This window comes from Dromiciops gliroides, chromosome 2 (genome assembly GCF_019393635.1).
Source record: "Dromiciops gliroides isolate mDroGli1 chromosome 2, mDroGli1.pri, whole genome shotgun sequence".
In the NCBI taxonomy this organism is placed as follows: Eukaryota; Metazoa; Chordata; class Mammalia; order Microbiotheria; family Microbiotheriidae; genus Dromiciops; species Dromiciops gliroides.
This window is the reverse complement of record NC_057862.1, coordinates 421,032,882-421,050,329: the sequence shown is the minus strand read 5'-3', so window position 1 is coordinate 421,050,329 and position 17,448 is coordinate 421,032,882. Positions and strand designations below refer to the sequence as shown.

The following is a 17,448-nucleotide window of genomic DNA, read 5'->3' as shown; positions in this document are numbered from 1 at the left end:
GAGGAAAGAAATGGGAAAAGAAATATGAACCATAGAAGAAAGATTTGGAAAGAATTATCAGCTTGGAACAAGAGGCATAAAATCTTAAGCAACCAGCTCCTTGAAAATTAGATTGGACTGAATAGAACTTAAAAATCCCATAAGACAAAAATATTAAAACAGTCAAAAGACTGGAAAATAGAGAGGGCAGCTAGATGGCTCAGTGGATAAAGCACTGGCCCTGAATTCAGGAGGACCCGAGTTCAAATCTGGCCTCAGAGACTTGACACTTACTAGCTGTGTGACTCTGGGCAAGTCACTTAACCCCCATTGCCCCACAAAAAAAAAGAAAGAGAAAAAAAAGAAAAGACTGGAAAATAGAAGAAAGTATAAGTTATTGAAAAAACAACTGATCTGGAAAACTTGTATAGAAAAACTGTAATTTAAGAATGATTGGATTATCTGAAATCCATAACTAAAAAAGAGCCTAGACATTATATTTCAATAAATAATAAAACTTCCAATATCTCTTAGAACCAGAGGGCAAAGTAAAAATAGAAAGAATCTACTGGTCATCTCCTGAAAGAAATCCATAAAATGAAAACTCCCAGGAATGTCAGTGTCAAAATCCAGAGCTTCTAGATCAAAGGAAAAAAAATGCTACTAACATCTAGAAAGAAAGAGTTCAAAGAACCAAGGAACCACAAGGAAGATTGCACACGATTTAGAAGCCACCACTATAAAGTGGAAAACCTGTATTACAATATTCTAGAAGACAAAGGACATAGAATTACAATCATGAGTAACTTATTCTTTATATCCAGCAAAGCTGAGACTAATCCTACAGGGGGGTGGGGAGTGGAGGGTGGGGGGTGGTGGAAGGGGGTTTTGGGGAATGGATGGACCTTTTATGAAATAGAGGACTTCCAAACATTCCTGATGAAAATACCAAAGTTGAGTAGAAACTTTGAAGTGCAGACACAGGGCACAAGAGAAACATATAAAGGTAAACCTGATTGAACAATCACAAGAGTTTATTTTAATTTTCATTTAATTTAATTTTTTGGTGAGGCATTTGCGGTTTAGTGACTTACCCAGGGTCACACAACTAGCGTCAAGTATCTGAGGCCGGATTTGAACTCGGGTCCTCCTGACTCCAGGGCCAGTGCTCTATCCACTGAGCCACCTAGCTGCCCCTAATCATGAGAGTATAAACAACATTAACTGTTTACATTCTAATATGGGAAGATCATACATCTCCTTAATACCCCATCATTATCAGAGATCATAGAAAGTGTCTAATTAGTCTAGGAGTGGTTTCATTATGATTTGATGATATTAAAAGAAGAAGAATAAAAAGAAAAAGGAATAAGAATACATAGAGAGAGGAAGACTGGGGAAATTATTTTATATAATTGGAACATATAAGTAGAGGTCTATACAAACATGGAGAAGAAGATGTGGTAGAGCGGGCAAAACTTTAACCTCACTTTCATCTGAACTGATCAAAAGAGGGAAGAAAATACACATGTAGATGGGTATAGAAATATATTTCACTCAACAGGAAAATAGGAGGGAAAAGGGATGGTATGAGAAAGTGTAAATATAAGGAAGGGATTATTAGTCTTAAGGAAAACAAACTCTAGCTAAGGAGGGTGGATTTCGAAAGAGAGGTTTAAAAGAAAGAAAAGATAAGAACTGTTATTGGGTTCTGGGTGATGGTCAGTTCATCAAATTAGTCTAGCTGGGTGTGTGTGTAGGGGGCTGGTGTGTGCATGTGTATTATATGGTCACTGATGGACAGTGAGCTAGGTCTGCAATTACTATTAACTCACATTTCAAAGTTTATAAACTTAAAGTTTATAAACTGCTTTCTTACCTCAGGCAAGCTTGATGAGGTAGGTACAAGTTATATTATGGTCATTTTACAGATGAGGAAACTGAGCCTCAGTGGTCAAGTAATTTGCCTATGATCATACAGTGAATAATTGTCAGTCAAGATTCAAACTCCTTTTCCCTTACTCCATGTCCAGTACTCTTTCTAGTACTCCATGTCCAATACCCTCTTCAATATTGAATAGGAGATTGGGTTAGGTTATCCTTACAATTATATGAAAGTTAATTTTTAAAAATACTAACATATAACAGTGAATCATGTTCTCAGAGGAGGGCCATAAAAGCTCTTAACTTGTGATTATTCTCTGGAGGCCAGGAGGAAAGCCCAGGGAGAATCAGACTTGTAGGAGGAGCCCTGGAGCCCTGTCCTATTCTCCCACCTGGGTCCTTCCTTCCTCAGAGTAAGGGGATTACCACAGCCTGCTTTTTGTAATGGGACCATGAAACCTATAGTTTGCACATGAAAATGGATTTGTTTTTCCCTCTGTTTGACTATAGCCCATTATGCAAGCCAAATCAGACATAACTGACTGATAGAATTTCCTATTAATGAATTAAGGGGAAATTTTATCAGCAGGTATTTTAATCTGTTTTGTTTTTTTGTTTGTTTTGGAGTGGGGAAATGGGGGGGTTCAAGTGACTTGCCCAGGGTCACACAGCTAGTAAAGTGTCAAGTGTCTGAGGTCGAATTTGAACTTAGGTCCTTCTGAATCCAGGGCCTGTGCTTTATCCACTGAACTTAACCTTCAACAAACATAAACATTTCAATATACAAAAAATAATGAGGGGTTTGCTTAAGAAATTGTGAACTTTTGTTATATGCAGTTTGTTTTAAAGAAGCATGTATACAAACATCTATGTATACATGGTTTATATATGTATATATCTGTATACATGTGTATATATGTGTGTGCATGCATATACACATTGTTCAGTTGTTTTTAGTCATGTCTGACTCTTTCTTTTTTGGGGGAGGGGTTTGGCAATTGGGGTTAAATGACTTGTCCAGGGTCACACAGCTAGTGAGTGTCAAGTATCTGAGGCTGGATTTGAACTCAGGTCCTTCTGAATCCAGGGCTGGTACTTGATCCATGGTGCCACCTAGTTGCCCCCTATGTCTGACTCTTTATAACCGCATTTGGGGTTTTCTTGGCAAAGATACTGGAGTGGATTGACATTTTCTTCTCCAGCTCATTTAGTGATGGGAAAAATGAGGCAAACAGGGTTAAGTGATTTGCCCAATGTCACACAGCTAGGAAGTGTCTTGAGGACAGATTTGAACTCAGGAAGATTAGTCTTCCTGACTCCAGGTCTGCACTATATCCACTACACGTAATACATATGCACACACATGCGTGCACACACACACACACACACACACACCATTTAACAAGGTAGTCACAAAAGTACTATATTTGTTTAGGTCCCCTTCACTTTTTGTTTCCCATTCCTATAATATTTTAACATTTATAAAATATTCTTTTCTCAAAAATTATGCGAGATAGTAAATACAAGTTTTATCTCCATTTACAGATCAGGAAACTGAGTCTCAAAAAGTGAAGCAATTCCCAAGGTCACTTAGTTTGTAAGCATTGGAGCCTGTACTTACATGTGGGTGTCCTGATTCCAAGACCAGTGCTCTTTCTACTAAACCCTGTTGTCTCTAGTCTTGTTAATCCAGAATGGCCTTGAGTTCAAACATAGGAGATGTAACCATTTTGCTTTTCAAAGGGTGTGCTAGAGCCAGTTCAAATCAGCTCAGAAGAGGTGATTATTATCTTTTCTTTTTTCCTTTCTTTTCTTTTTTTTTTTGCGGGGCAATGGGGGTTAAGTGATTTGCCCAGGGTCACACAGCTAGTAAGTGTCAAGTGTCTGAGGTTGGATTTGAACTCAGGTACTCCTGAATCCAGGGCCGGTGCTTAATCCACTGTGCCACCTAGCCGCCCCCGATTATTATCTTTTCAATGTCATTGAAAAATACATCTACGCCTGAGAAATTGGCAAACACCACATATTAGGGGCAGCTAGGTGGTGCAGTGGATAGAGCACCGGCCCTGGATTCAGGAGGACCTGAGTTCAAATCTGGCCTCAGACCCTTGACAATTACTAGTTGTGTGACTCTGGGCAAGTTACTTAACCCCAGTTGCCTCATAAAAAAACCCAAAACAAAACACATATTAGGGGTTGATTTATTGTTTTGTTGCTTGTCTACACTTAAGAAAGTAATGGATAAAATCTCAATAATACAAATTTAACTTAAAAATGAATCCTGCATACCTTTTTGCCCCAAGAGCCAGCTATTAAACACTTACTAGCACACCACTGCTTATGACTAAGAAGCAGCAACTTGACATAATGAAACAATAAAAAAATTTCACAGAAGAGCCAAAGAGCTAAAGATTACACATTACTTTTATGAATAGTTAATTTGCCAAAGATTACACCTGGCATACTGTGATTGGTCAGTTGGACAGAGTACATTTAATGCACTGTGATTGGTTGGTTTATTCACCTGGAGGAATGTGTACACTTATAAATTGGCAGTGGTGATAAAGCTGAACCACTCACCAAGAAGGCCAAAATTTTGAGGAAAATGACAGAGAAAGGAGACAGAAAAGCAAAGAAAAAAGTGGGAAGAATAAAGTGTTCAATGGTAGAAATGGTGTTAGAAATGAGTAGATTTATTGCTATAAAGGAATAATAAGGTGATGGGGATAACAGCAGAGGCCATTCTAATGTATAAGCAGATCGAGACCCTGATATTAGGAAAGAGAAAGACATGCAGGGGCTTTTGTCTACAATGTTGTGTATAGTATGTATAATTTTATTTTTATTGTGAACTTAATCTTCAACACATATAAAGATTTCATTATATAAAAAAGAGCAAGAGAGGGGGTGTGCATAAAAAATTGTTTCTGTTACATAGTTTGTTTTAAAGATGCAGGTACACAAAACACAGAGAAAGTTTGTATCTCTCCTGATACCTAACACAGACAGTAAGTATTTCATCAATGTTTACTATCTGTTCAACTGTCAAGTTACAAAGAGGAATGAAAATAAGTCTGGAAACTGGGACTAATACTTCCATACCAGGGCAGCCCACCAACCTCCCTCCACTGGGGCCAGGGAATTCCCATTCCTTCAAAGTAGAACTGAGAAAGGGCAGAGAAGAGATGTAGCCATTAATGTCACCAAGGAGCTTTGGGCTTGATGGTATATAGGTCAGAGCAGAAAGAGCAATCTGTGATAGTCTGTTCCTTTAGTAGACAGACTGATGGAAAAAGAGAAAAGGATAGAAAAAAACCATTTTTTTCTAGAGGAGATAAGACATAGACATAGCATTTTACAATAAAGTGACCCTTGATCCTCAATAAAATGTTAAATTATAGAATCATAGAATTTCAGAGATGCTTTTTGAAGAGCCATCTAATTTAATCCATGCCTTAATAGGAATTCCTTCTACAGGGTCTCTAACAAGTGGACCTCTACCATCTGTTGAAGATCTCCAGTTGCAGGGAACACACTATCTCCCAAAGCCCATTCCACTTTTGGACATTTCTGATGATTAATTTTTATTACATTGAGCTGAAATCTGCCTCCCTAGAACTTCCATCCATTATTCTTAATTTTGCCTAGTGAGGACAAATTGAATGAGTCTGTTTCCTGTTCTATATGACAACCCTTGAGGCACTCAAAGACAATAATCACAGTCTCATGTCTTTTCTTCTCCAGGCTGAACATACGATGTAGCTTCTAGTCTACTCAGCATTCTGATCACTTTCCTCTAGACATTCCATATCTTGTCAATGCTATTCCAAAAAAAAAAAAATTCCCAACACAAAGTGTGCCCGTTTAAATTGACAGCACCTTCTGAGTTCTAGTGACCCCAATAGAGGAAGACCAGGATACTCTGGGGAAAGAGAAAAATGAAATGGGTTCAAAGTCTATTTGGTTAGTATTTCTTTCCCAAACTGTCACAAAGCAGGGCTAAACAACTGTTATAAAAGTCAAAGATTTTACTGCTCTTTTTAATTTAAAAAAAATTTTTTTGTTCTTTTGATAGTTGTATCCAAAAAAACCATTTTTCCACCAAGGGGAGAACCAATTCCTCATTATGTAAATTCAGATGTTTAATACAAATACATGAGGAATGTACAAATGATCCCAGGAATAAGTTTACTTTGAACCATTTACAAAATTCTTTAGGATTCCTAAAAATATATTACTAGAACTAAACAAAATATTACTAAAATAGTCTAGCCAAGGCAGATAACAGTGAGATTCTTGCTTCTTGGAAGAAAGGTTTAAAGACATAGGAAAGGGGGACAAGTAGGTGGCACGGTGGATAGGGCACCAGTCCTGGATTCAGGAGGACCTGAGTTCAAATCTGGCCTCAGACACTTGACACTTACTAACTGTGTGACCCTGGGCAAGTCACTTAACCCTCATCGCCCCCCCTCCCCACCCCAAAAAAAGAAAGAAAAAGAACTCAGGAAAGCAGGTAATCATGGAAAGAAAGCTTAATGAAAATAAAAAATTTTAAAGTAAAACATTTTGATTTGAAGTGCTAAGCTTCAGTTATTAATCAGGTATTAACATCACTTATCTAGAATCACTTATTATCACTAGAATCACAATGATCACTTATCACTTATCTCTCTCCTTCCCCAGTAATGCAAGATAACCTGCCAGCACAGCACAACCTCATGGTTTAAAAGACACTAAGGTGACCATAAAATGATGAAACAGCTATTTGGTGTCATGGATAGAGTGCTGGGCCCGGAATCAGGAAAACCCCAGTTCAAATCTAGCCTTAGGTACTTATTATCTGTGTGACCCTGGACAGTTACTTAACCTCTTCCAGCCTCAATTTCTTCATCTCTAAAACAAGGATAATAATAACACATACCTCCCAGTGCTGTTGTAAGGATACAGTAAGCTAATATTTGTAATGTACTTTGAAAACCTTATGGTTTTCATAATTTTTATCATTTTTTGTAATTGGAGTTTGTGGTGAATTCTGGGGCTCTCTAGGTGGGTGCCTGAAGCTAAGAAGATTTTGAAGCTGGTAAAAGAGGTGAGTCTTTTTTAGGAATAGGCAGGTTGCCTGATCTTTTCTGTGGGCCAATCACTTCACTGACATCTATGCTCAAGATATGCCATAGCTATTTCTGAACTTTTTCTCCTACTTTTGTTTGTTTTTTGGGGTTTTTTTTTGTTTTTTGGGGTTTTTTTGTGGGGCAATGGGGGTTAAGTGACTTGCCCAGGGTCACACAGCTAGTAAGTGTCAAGTGTCTGAGGCTGGATTTGAACTCAGGTACTCCTGAGTCCAGGGCCAGTGCTTTATCCACTGCGCCACCTAGCCGCCCCCTTCTCCCCTACTTTTTCTGTACTTCAGTACTTTTCTATATAGGGCACATTTGGAGGACTCACACCCAGAGAACAAATCAATCAATCAATAAGCTTTTATTAAGCACCTTCTGTGTGCCTGGCATTGGGCAGGGCACTAAAGAAACAAAGGCAGTGACACAATCTCTGTTCTTAAGGAGCTCATGATTTATTGGAGACAAGGCAACATGCATACATAGAAGTTTCTACAGAATAAATACAAAATAAACACAAGGAAATTTAGGGAGGGAGGACACTTTAGTCTTGAGGAAATTAAGGGTGTCTATGTGGATAGAGGTGAGGGCAGAGTCATGGGAGACAGCCAACAAAGGCCTTTCTAAATGATCACTGAGAACTAGTATATTGTAGGGGATCTAGTTTTGAACTCAGAGTTGGAAGGCCTAGGTACCGGCCTCAGCTCTACTATTTACTACCTTTTGTGACCTTGGCAAATCCTTTAATCCTGCTAGGAATTTTGTTATCACTAAAATAAGGCACTTGGAAGTGATGATCTCTTATCCTTTCCAGCTCTAACACTTCATGAGTCTATGTTCTTCCTCCCCCCCCCCCCCCCGACATTATTGACTTGCAAAAAATCTTATCTTGTATATCTTCCACAGAGAGGACTTATAGTATGGTAGGTAGAGAAGCTAAATTTTGAATCCAAAAGCCCTGGGTTCAAATCCCACCTCTGATACTTACTTGATCTGTAACCTTGGACTAATCATTTTTTTTTTTTTTGGTAAGGCAATTGGGGTTAAGTGACTTGCCTAGAGTCACACAGCTAGTAAGTGTTAAGTGTCTGAGGCCGAATTTGAACTCAGGTCCTCCTGACTCCAGGGCCAGTGCTCTAGTCCAGGGGCAGCTAGGTGGTGCAGTGGATAATCATTTAATCTTTCTGAACCTCAATTTCTCCATCATTAAAATGGGGACAATGAAACCTGTAGTACCTGGATGTCAGGGTCATTTTAAGGAGCAAATGAGATGATATTCATGAAGTACTCTTCCAACTTTAAGGTGCTTATATAGCTGTCAGTTATTATTTTTGTAAGATTTGTAAGATCTTACTGAGCTGCCTTCTATGATATAGCACAAAGAATACAGTACTATAGTCAGGGGGTATAGTCTCTGCCACCAAGTTCCTAGATCTCTGGTTTCTCAAATGTAAGATAAGAAGATTCTACCAGAAGAACCCTGACAACCCCTTTGATTCTGATGTTTTATGAACATTCTGAGATATGAACACTTTACTTGTGAATACCTATATAACAGCAGATAGCCTATGCTATGTTGGGAGTAAAAACTTTTACCCCAGAGGTCCATAATGTTAAATATTTCCTGTTATTGCATTCCTTTTTCATCCAAGGGCAGTTTGCTTGTTGGACACCTTTCCCCATAAAAACCTTCTCTTAGATTCAGAAGAGTTTTTAAAGCTTATCAGAAGAATTGAATGTTGAATAATTTGTCTGTTCTCCTTCAGTGGATGCTTCACTTCAGTTGAAGAGGTGATACCGGCTTCTCAAAGGTTCTACCAGGGAGTCAGTGGCTCCCTATTACCCTCAAGATCAAATATAGAGTCCTCTAGTTGGCTTTTTGAGCTCTCCACTACCTGGCCTCCTCTTCCCTTTCGTTTTCCTACGTCTTATCCTCCTCCATATACTCTGCAATCCAGTGACACAGGCCCTCTTCCTATTCCTTGTATAAGACACTCCATCTCCCAACTCTGTGTATTTTCACTGACTGTCCCTTTGCCTGGAATTATCTCTTTTCTCTTCTCCATCTCTTAGCTTCCTTTGATCACGTTTCTTTTCTCATCACCTACAAGAAGTTTTTCTATCCTTTCTACATTTTGTTTGAACATATTGTTTGCACTTTGTCTCCATTATACTGTGAACTCCTTGACAGCTCCTTTGTGGGGCAGGGTGTTACTTTATATGCCCAGCATTTAGCACAGTGTCTGGAATATAGTAAGTATTCAATAGATGCTCGTTGACTTGACTTGACTAGCAGGCGAGGTTTACCAATCAGGACGTATTCCAAAAACAAACTCAGAGATGGACTATGTGTCTATGGTCTACAGATCCATTTGGCTAAGTTTGCTGAGATTCATCACCAGAGGCTTGACGAGGAGGCTGACATTTTTTCAAACATAGCAATTCATTAAACCATCTGCTAAGGAGTAGAGGGCCCTATGTTCTGCATTGATGGAGGAAGAATGTAAATCTTTGAAGTATTTAAGTAAATACATAGATCTTATTGATATTTGCACTCAGGCTGGTAGCTCCCGACTTATTTTCATGCCTCTTTGTAACTTGACAGTTGAACAGATTTCCCCCACCCCACATGTTTGAAAAATAAATAGTTTTATTTTTTATGAGATTTTGTATGCCAAGATTTAGACTGAATGTCTGGTTATAAAAATTTGTTTTATGTAATGGAAAGGTTCACAGTCCTCTGTGTACCTCAGAGGGGCATTGGCAAACACCTCCTTTGTGTAAATACTTGGGTTTGCTTGATCAAAGTATTAGATCCAAATGTAAGGAAAAACCAGATCGTTTTATGATTCATGAAATATAAGCACCAACGTGGTAAGAAATTCGCTTGTATTCTCTTGTAATTACAAATGTTCCCATTTTTTTTTACCTTCTGACTAGACTATAACACAGCAAGATATTGGAAATTAAATGACAAATTTGAGTCATATGGACTTAGAAATCCTAAAGAATTCTGTAAATAATGGCTCAAAGTAAACTTACCATTTATTGCTGGGGATCATTTGTGCATTCCTCATGTATTGGTGATGAATATTTGAATTTTCATATGTGGAACTGTTCTCTCTTTTAGTGGAAAAAGAATGGTTTCTTGGATAAAAATGACAAAAGAGCAATAAAATCTTTGACTTTTATATCATTTGTTTAGCATTACTTTGCAACAGTTTGGGGGAGAAATATGAACCAAACAGATGTTGGACCCATTTCGTTTTTCTCTTCCCCAGACAAAGTGTCCTGGTCTTCCTCTGTCAGTGTCACTAAGACTAAGGAGATGTTGTGAATTCAGTTCATCAACCATTTTAAATGGGCATTCTCCCCATGCTTTGTGTTATGGATTCAAAGATAGATACAATTCAATCTCGGTTCTCAACAGGCTTATATGTCACAAATTAGTATGATAAAGGGTAGAATGCAATAGAGGCAAAGGAGAGATTCAGACCAACTGTTCCAGGAAAATTTGAGAAAGGGGAGAATATTTTAAACTGGGGGGAATCAGGAAAGTTCTGTGGATGAAGTGGTGCTTAAGCTGGTCCTTGGAGGAAAACAGGCAGGAGTTCATTCCTGGCATGGAGGATCCCCTGAATGAATGCAGTGAGGTGATAGAGAACCAGGCATGTGCTGGAGCCACCTGAAACCAGCTTGTGAGAGTGATTGTTAAACTTTCAGTGTGAGCATTTACACCTTGGAAATAAGCAAATGCTACAAATCAGGGCAGGATTTGTTTTCTTGTTGATTGTCTAGAATTAAGAGAGTTAATGGGGAAAATGTTAATAATATAGGTTAAACTTAGAAGTGTGTCATGTGTAGTTTTTTTTTCCTTCTGAGAGTCAGTTGTTAAAAAATTTATGAACACACTCCTTTGAGAACTTAGTATGCAAATGGGAAACCTTGGTTAAAAAAAAGTTTATAAAGGCAAGCAGTGTGAAAGGCTAGGTTGGGGAGACATATTTAAGGACCAGATTATGGCCCCAGATTCTCAAGGTTGTAACAATACCTTGTTACATAGAGTCACCATTGGCCAACCCTTTGGCGGCTTACTCCAGGCAAAATGACAAGGCAAACAAGATTTTGGGGGGATACATTCAAAACAAGGGAAAACAAATATGACAAACATATAGCAGAAGCCCCCCCCCCCCCCAGGAACACTGTGGCCTATATATGAACTGCTTTGCCACAAAGTCTCTCCTGAATTTCTTGTTCTTCATCCTGTCAAAACAATCAATTCTTCTTCTATCATAAGGGAAAGTTTTGGAAGACTAGGCCAGAGGGGCTATTTCTCCTTGCTATTATCTGCTGCCTGTAGGCAATCATAGGAAGAAGAAAGATTGATGCCCTTCTCTGACCTATTGACAGCAAGTACTGCCCTCCTGCTCCCACAACTCAGCTTGTCTGTCCCCTGACTGTGCTAATACCCTCACCTTTAAAAGAAAAGCCTACCTCCTCATCTTACCTCATCACAAACATGAATGGTCTGATTAATAAAACAGGATCACTTTATGGTATATTTATCTATGTCTTGCCTGGAGCCTTGGGCATGTTCTGGTTGCTGTTAAGGTCAAGAGCATGTGAATCCATTTCATTTTGTATGGTTGGGATGGTTCTCTCTGGACATTTCTAGTTCAATAGTATATCACATAGTGGTTTAACAGGCCTGTAAGTGACAAATTACTTGTCCAAGGTCACACAGCTTATTATTGGCAGTCAGGACTCAAATTTAGATCTTCTGAGGACTTTTGACCCCAAGTCTAGAGATTATTCCAATATACAAAGTAGTTTAGCAATTAGGGTGGCAGTGTTAGGGATAATTTAGTCCTTTGAGTAATATTATGTTTAAATTAAGATGTATGACATCCCCTAAGTGATTTTTAATTTATTTAAATAGTAAGAAAACATCTTCAAAATGATCTTTGCCCCATAGTTTATAAAAACCACTTTTACTACTTATATTGGTGAAAAAAACAGCCTATTCTAGTGGAATGAGGTGAGGAGCCCTGGGCTGGAATCTAGGATCTACAACTTACTAATTCATTTATGTTATTTTCTCTTCTGTGAAATGGGATTTTCTTACCCAACAGAATTGTTGTGAGGAAAGTTCTTTAAGAAAGTGATATAACAGGGGCAGCTAGGTGGCGCAGTGGAAAGAGCACCGGCCCTGGATGCAGGAGGACCTGAGTTCAAATCCAGCCTCAGGTACTTGATACTTACTAGCTGTAAGTATGCATGTGTGACCATCGGCAAGTCACTTAACCACAATTCCTTCACACAAAAAAAGAAAGAAAGAAAGTGATATAACAGGATGGATAGAGTTCTGGGCCTGGAGTCAGGAAGACCCTTCTTCCTGAGTTCAAATCTGGCCCTCAGATACTAGCTGTGTGACCATGGACAAGTCACTTAACCTTGTTTGCCTTAGTTTCCTTATCTGTAAAATGACCTAGAGAAGGAAATGGCAAACCACTTTAGTATTTTTGCCAAGAAACCCCAAATGGGGTCATGAAGAGTCAGATATGACTACAAATGACTGATCAACAACAATATAATCAGAAGAGCTATTATTATGAAATCATTCTGAAGTGCCTTTGACCTGCTTGGGGACCTACCCAGGGTAGGTGGGCCCTTAGAACCTTCTCAGGCCAGTCTGGTCCACCATGGCTGCAGTTCTTAAATCCCTCATCATTGTCTACTTGTGTTATTATCATAGTAGTCACAATTTTTACCTCACAGAACAGACTTTTGTTTGTGCCTCTTTCATTCACTTAATCATGAAATGCTTTGTGTTATGGTTATCTATGTTTGGATCTTATTATCTACTAAATTATAATCTTCCAGGAGAGCCCAGGCTTATCTAAATTTAGTATCTCCCCCATATCTTGTGCCCAGTGGGCATTTAAAATATTTGTTATTTTCAAATGGTCATTTTGATACTATTAAAGCAAAACAAAACAGAGCAATAACAACAGCAACAAAGTTATTCCCATGACTCTTTACACTGTCTTAGAGCAATTTCTTTCATTTAAAGCAACACCATACATCCTGATCAAACCAGGTTTGCTAAACTTGTTTTTTTCCCCCCTTATAGAACAAGGAAGAATGTATTTGAAAAATGCATTTGTGATAGCTTACTTTCCCACAGGACATCTGCAACCATTATCAGATGGTCAGAATGTAAAAACAACTCATGTCATCTGTTCCACTGTGCAACAATCCCTGGAATGTATCAAAAATTGGCTTCACTTTCGAAAGAATTTAGTATGTCTAGGGACTAGCGGCTTGTTATGAGAAAGCAAATTACTAGGGGGAGCAGGGGAGAGAAGGACTTTTTTTTTTCAATGTAAAATGTTGAATAATAATATCCTGTCGAATGACTTAATTCAACAAGTATTGTTAGAGCATTATGAGAGAATGCAAAACAAATTTAAGACATTGTCTCTTCTCTCTAGGAGCTTACAGTCTAGTTTTATTTGCTTAAGGGTTCAGTGAAACTACCTTTTATTATAAATCCATGGGCTTTCTTGATATAGAAACGAGAATCATGGGCTATAGTTTTCAGCATCCCCTTCACAAATTGGCCCCAAGTCTGATATTATCTAAGAGGTAGCAGGGCAAGTAGTGACAAGATTAGTGAGTAGTAGTTATTGCTACAAAGCAATATGAAACTTCTGGTTTTGTATAATTGATCCATAAGTACATGAATGAACACTTGGTATCTGTCACGATATTTACAGAGGAGAAAGAGAAGAAATACACATTTGGAGCTAAGTAAAATTTACATACATATTCATATACACATACACATTCACATACATATCGATATACATATGCACACATACATACACATACTCCCTTGGAGCCAAGAAACATATACATATATATGTTGAGATATAAGTATATGTGTGTATATAACACAAATATATACATATACATCCATCCATCTATCTATCTATCTATCTATCTATCTATCTATCTATCTATCTATCTATCTATCTATCTATCTATCATCTATCTATCTATCTATCCACCTATCTAATTTCTGGCTCTTCCTGAAAAGGCAGGGCCTGGACCCTCTGAGGGGGAAGCAGCTGCTTGTCTTCCAAGAAATCATGTGGTACAGTTGAGAGAGTTCATGCAGTAAGAGTCAAAGGAAGACTCAGAGGGGTGGGTGTAGCTGCTGACTCCTAACCGAAGGGTACCAAGGGAGCTATTTGTTGAGCTGATAACGATAATGAAAAGGTCTGCCCAGGGCAGACCTTTGTAAGAGAAATCTTACCAAGATATGTCTAATCAAATGACTTCTATCCACTTTTCATGATTCACATAGTCACAGATAATAATGCCAGAAAGAATTAGAGAGGGATGCTAAAGATGATGAAGTCTTGGGCAATAAACTTTAAGGACACGTGGTATTTTCTCACTGCTGCTAATTAGAGGCGAAGGCTTCAGAAAAGAAAGGAAGAATGAGGAAGGGAATAGGTTAAGGTTAATAATTTAAGATGAATAAAGGTTCTTGAGAACAGGATTTGGATTTTTGGGCCAAGGTTTTAAATATAAGAATGATGTGCTTCTAACTATTAGAAAGAAAACTTTTTGAGGGCAGGGACTGTTTTTTGCCTTTCTTTGTATCCTGAGTTCTTGGGGTAGTGCCTGGCATATAGTAGGTATTTAATCAGTTCTTATTGATGGATTTGATGGCCAGAAATGTGGTGTGCCTAACAAGGGTTGGTAAGAGCATATTTGTGTGTAGGCTTGTAAATCTAGGCAAAATTTCTTTAAACTACAAGGGGTGCCAGCTGAGGCCACAGTGCTTGGGCCCTTCCCCACAACCACTAGGGTTCCATGGCATGAAATTAAAAGGACTAGCTGAAAAATCAACAAGTACATGAGTGATCCTGGTCTCAGACTTCTCTGCAACATAACCAAGGTCTCTTCCAATCTTTACCTAAAGACTTTAAATGAAGGGGAACCTACTACCTATCTGAGCAGCCTATTCTATTTTTGGAGAACTCTAATTGAGAAGTTTTTTTCTTTATATTGAGCCTACATGTATCACTTTGTAACTCATTCTACTTTCTAGGGACACAAAGACAAAATCTAATCCCTCTCCTACAATACTTATCCCTGGCTTTCCTTTGCAGCAAACAAACCTAAAAGCAATATTCCAGCCAAGTCAGCTGGGACACACCTGCAAACCTACCTCTTAGAGAGTCTGAGGCTGACTGATCTCTTGAACTCAGGAGTTTTGAGCTGTAGGCAGCTATGCCAATGTTCACACTAAATTCAACATTAATATGGAGATTCTCTGGAGTGGGGAAGGGAGAGGAAGAGGGAACACCAACATATCTTAGGAGGGGAAATCGTAAATGAAGTAGGTCAAAGTTCCTGTGCCAATATGTAATGGGAATGAATCCAGGAGTAACCCCTATCATTCTAGCCTGGGGAGATGAGGAGACTGAATCTTTAAAAAATCCCTTTCCTCACTCCACAAATCAATATTCTAGATGTGGTCTAACTAGGGTAGGATATAATGGGATTGAAGTTTGAGGTTGTATTAGTTTTGTTTGTTTTTAGCTTCCGTATAATGCTATTGATCCATATTGGACTTGTGATCCACTATGATTCACGTGACTTATATTGTACATCTCTTTAAAACAAACTGCTTTCTAGCCATCCCTCCATTATTTTGTTCCTGTGAAATTAATTTTTGGAATCAAGATGTAAGATTTTCTATTTATCAATATTGAATTTCACCAGTCTAGTACAGGCATTAGTATTTACTCATTTTGGGCAACAGGTGATTTCTATGGTTTCTTCCTCCTACAATATTCAGTGTTCTAAGATTCTTTCCAGCTCTTATGTTCTGTGTTCTAAGCTACTTCCTACCTATAGTAACTTTACTATAAATCTCTATGGAATGCAGAGTATGGAATAACCCTCTTCCCCCACCCTAAGAATTTTTCATGGGCTGAGATAATGTTAGGTATACCGAGAGACAGTGTACAGACCAGAGAAGTAAGAGACATGAGTTCGAGACTTAGCTCAAATGTTCTACTTCCTCACCACACCTCACACTCTCTCCTCTTCTGTTGTAGAAGGTAAACTTTTCAAGAAGATTGTTTTGTTGTTGATTTTGTATCCTTACTATCCAGTCCAATACCATAAAATCATAGGTACTTAATAGAATTTTTTAGGATTGAATTGTGAAATATTTAACTTGAAGAAAATAAAGCTTTAAGGGACCTTCAGAAATTTTAAAGGTTCACACTGGGAAGAAGGGGTTAGACTTGTTTTGCTTGACTCAAAATGGTAGACCTAGGAGCAATTAATTGAAATTGCAGAAAGACAAGTTTTAGGTTATTATAAGGAAAATTTTTCTCACAGAGTTATAAGAAAGTGGAACGAATTTCCTCAAAAGGTAATGAGTTCTTCTTTCACAGAGGTATTCAAGTGGAAGCTGGATGGCCAGTTGTTGAAGTTATCATAGCAGGGACCCATGCTTTAGGTATGAGATGAACTAGTTGGACTCTGGGATTCTGTGGAGAGAGAGCATTCTGTCATGAACATCTGGAAGACTTCTAATAGGTTTTCTTACATCTTTCAGTCTTCCTTAGCTCAGCTCCACCTCTTTCTTTATATCCCGCCAAAACACCTTGTGAAGGAAAACTGTTAAAGTGGCTGAAAAGCTGAAGGGGAAAGTCTTACTTAATAGAACTTTTATAGAGAGTCAGATGTTTGTGTTCTATTTCCATAGCCTTTGGTATGAGAGTCTACAAAGCATCTCCTGTACAAGTCAAAGCCGCAGTGTATTTGCCTCTGGATTTCTTTGGAGTGTCACTCTATCTATAACAGGGGTTCTTAACCTCTTTTGTATAACCCCTTTGGCAGGCTGATGGAATCTATGGGGCCCTTCTCAGAATAATGCTTTTAAATGCATAAAAGAAAACACAGAGAACTACAATGGAAACCAGTCATATTGAAATCGTTATAAAACCATGAAACAAAACAAAACAAATTGAGTGTGATGACATATACTTATTATCTCTGCTGTTGAGGAAGGCTGAGCATTGTGGCTCACTTTACCTTGGAATCTCTGAACTAAAATAGTGTTAAAGCCAAATGGGTGTCTGTACTAAGGCTGGCACCAATCCAGTGAGCCTGAGCACTGGAGGCTGCCTAAGGAAGGGAGGGCTGGAAATGGAGCAGATCAAAGCTTCCATGCCCATCAGCAATAGGATTGGATTTTGGAGTGGTCACTGAACTTCCAGCTAAGGCAAGACATGGAGACCCAGTCTCAAAACTCTCTCTCTCTCTCTCTCTCTCTCTCTCTCTCTCTCTCTCTCTCTCTCTCTCTCTCTCCCCCTCCCTCCCTCCCTCCCTCCCTCCCTCCCTCCCTCCCTCTCTCCCTCCCTCCTCTTTCTCTCTC

At 38.6% G+C, this 17,448-nt stretch overlaps 1 protein-coding gene across 2 annotated transcripts in view; it reads left to right on the top strand.

Annotated features, from left to right (window-relative positions):
• The window catches only part of RALGPS1 (Ral GEF with PH domain and SH3 binding motif 1), a 632,069-nt gene that overhangs the window by 135,213 nt on the left and 479,408 nt on the right, over positions 1-17,448 (top strand). The gene's annotated exons all lie outside the window — the stretch shown is intronic.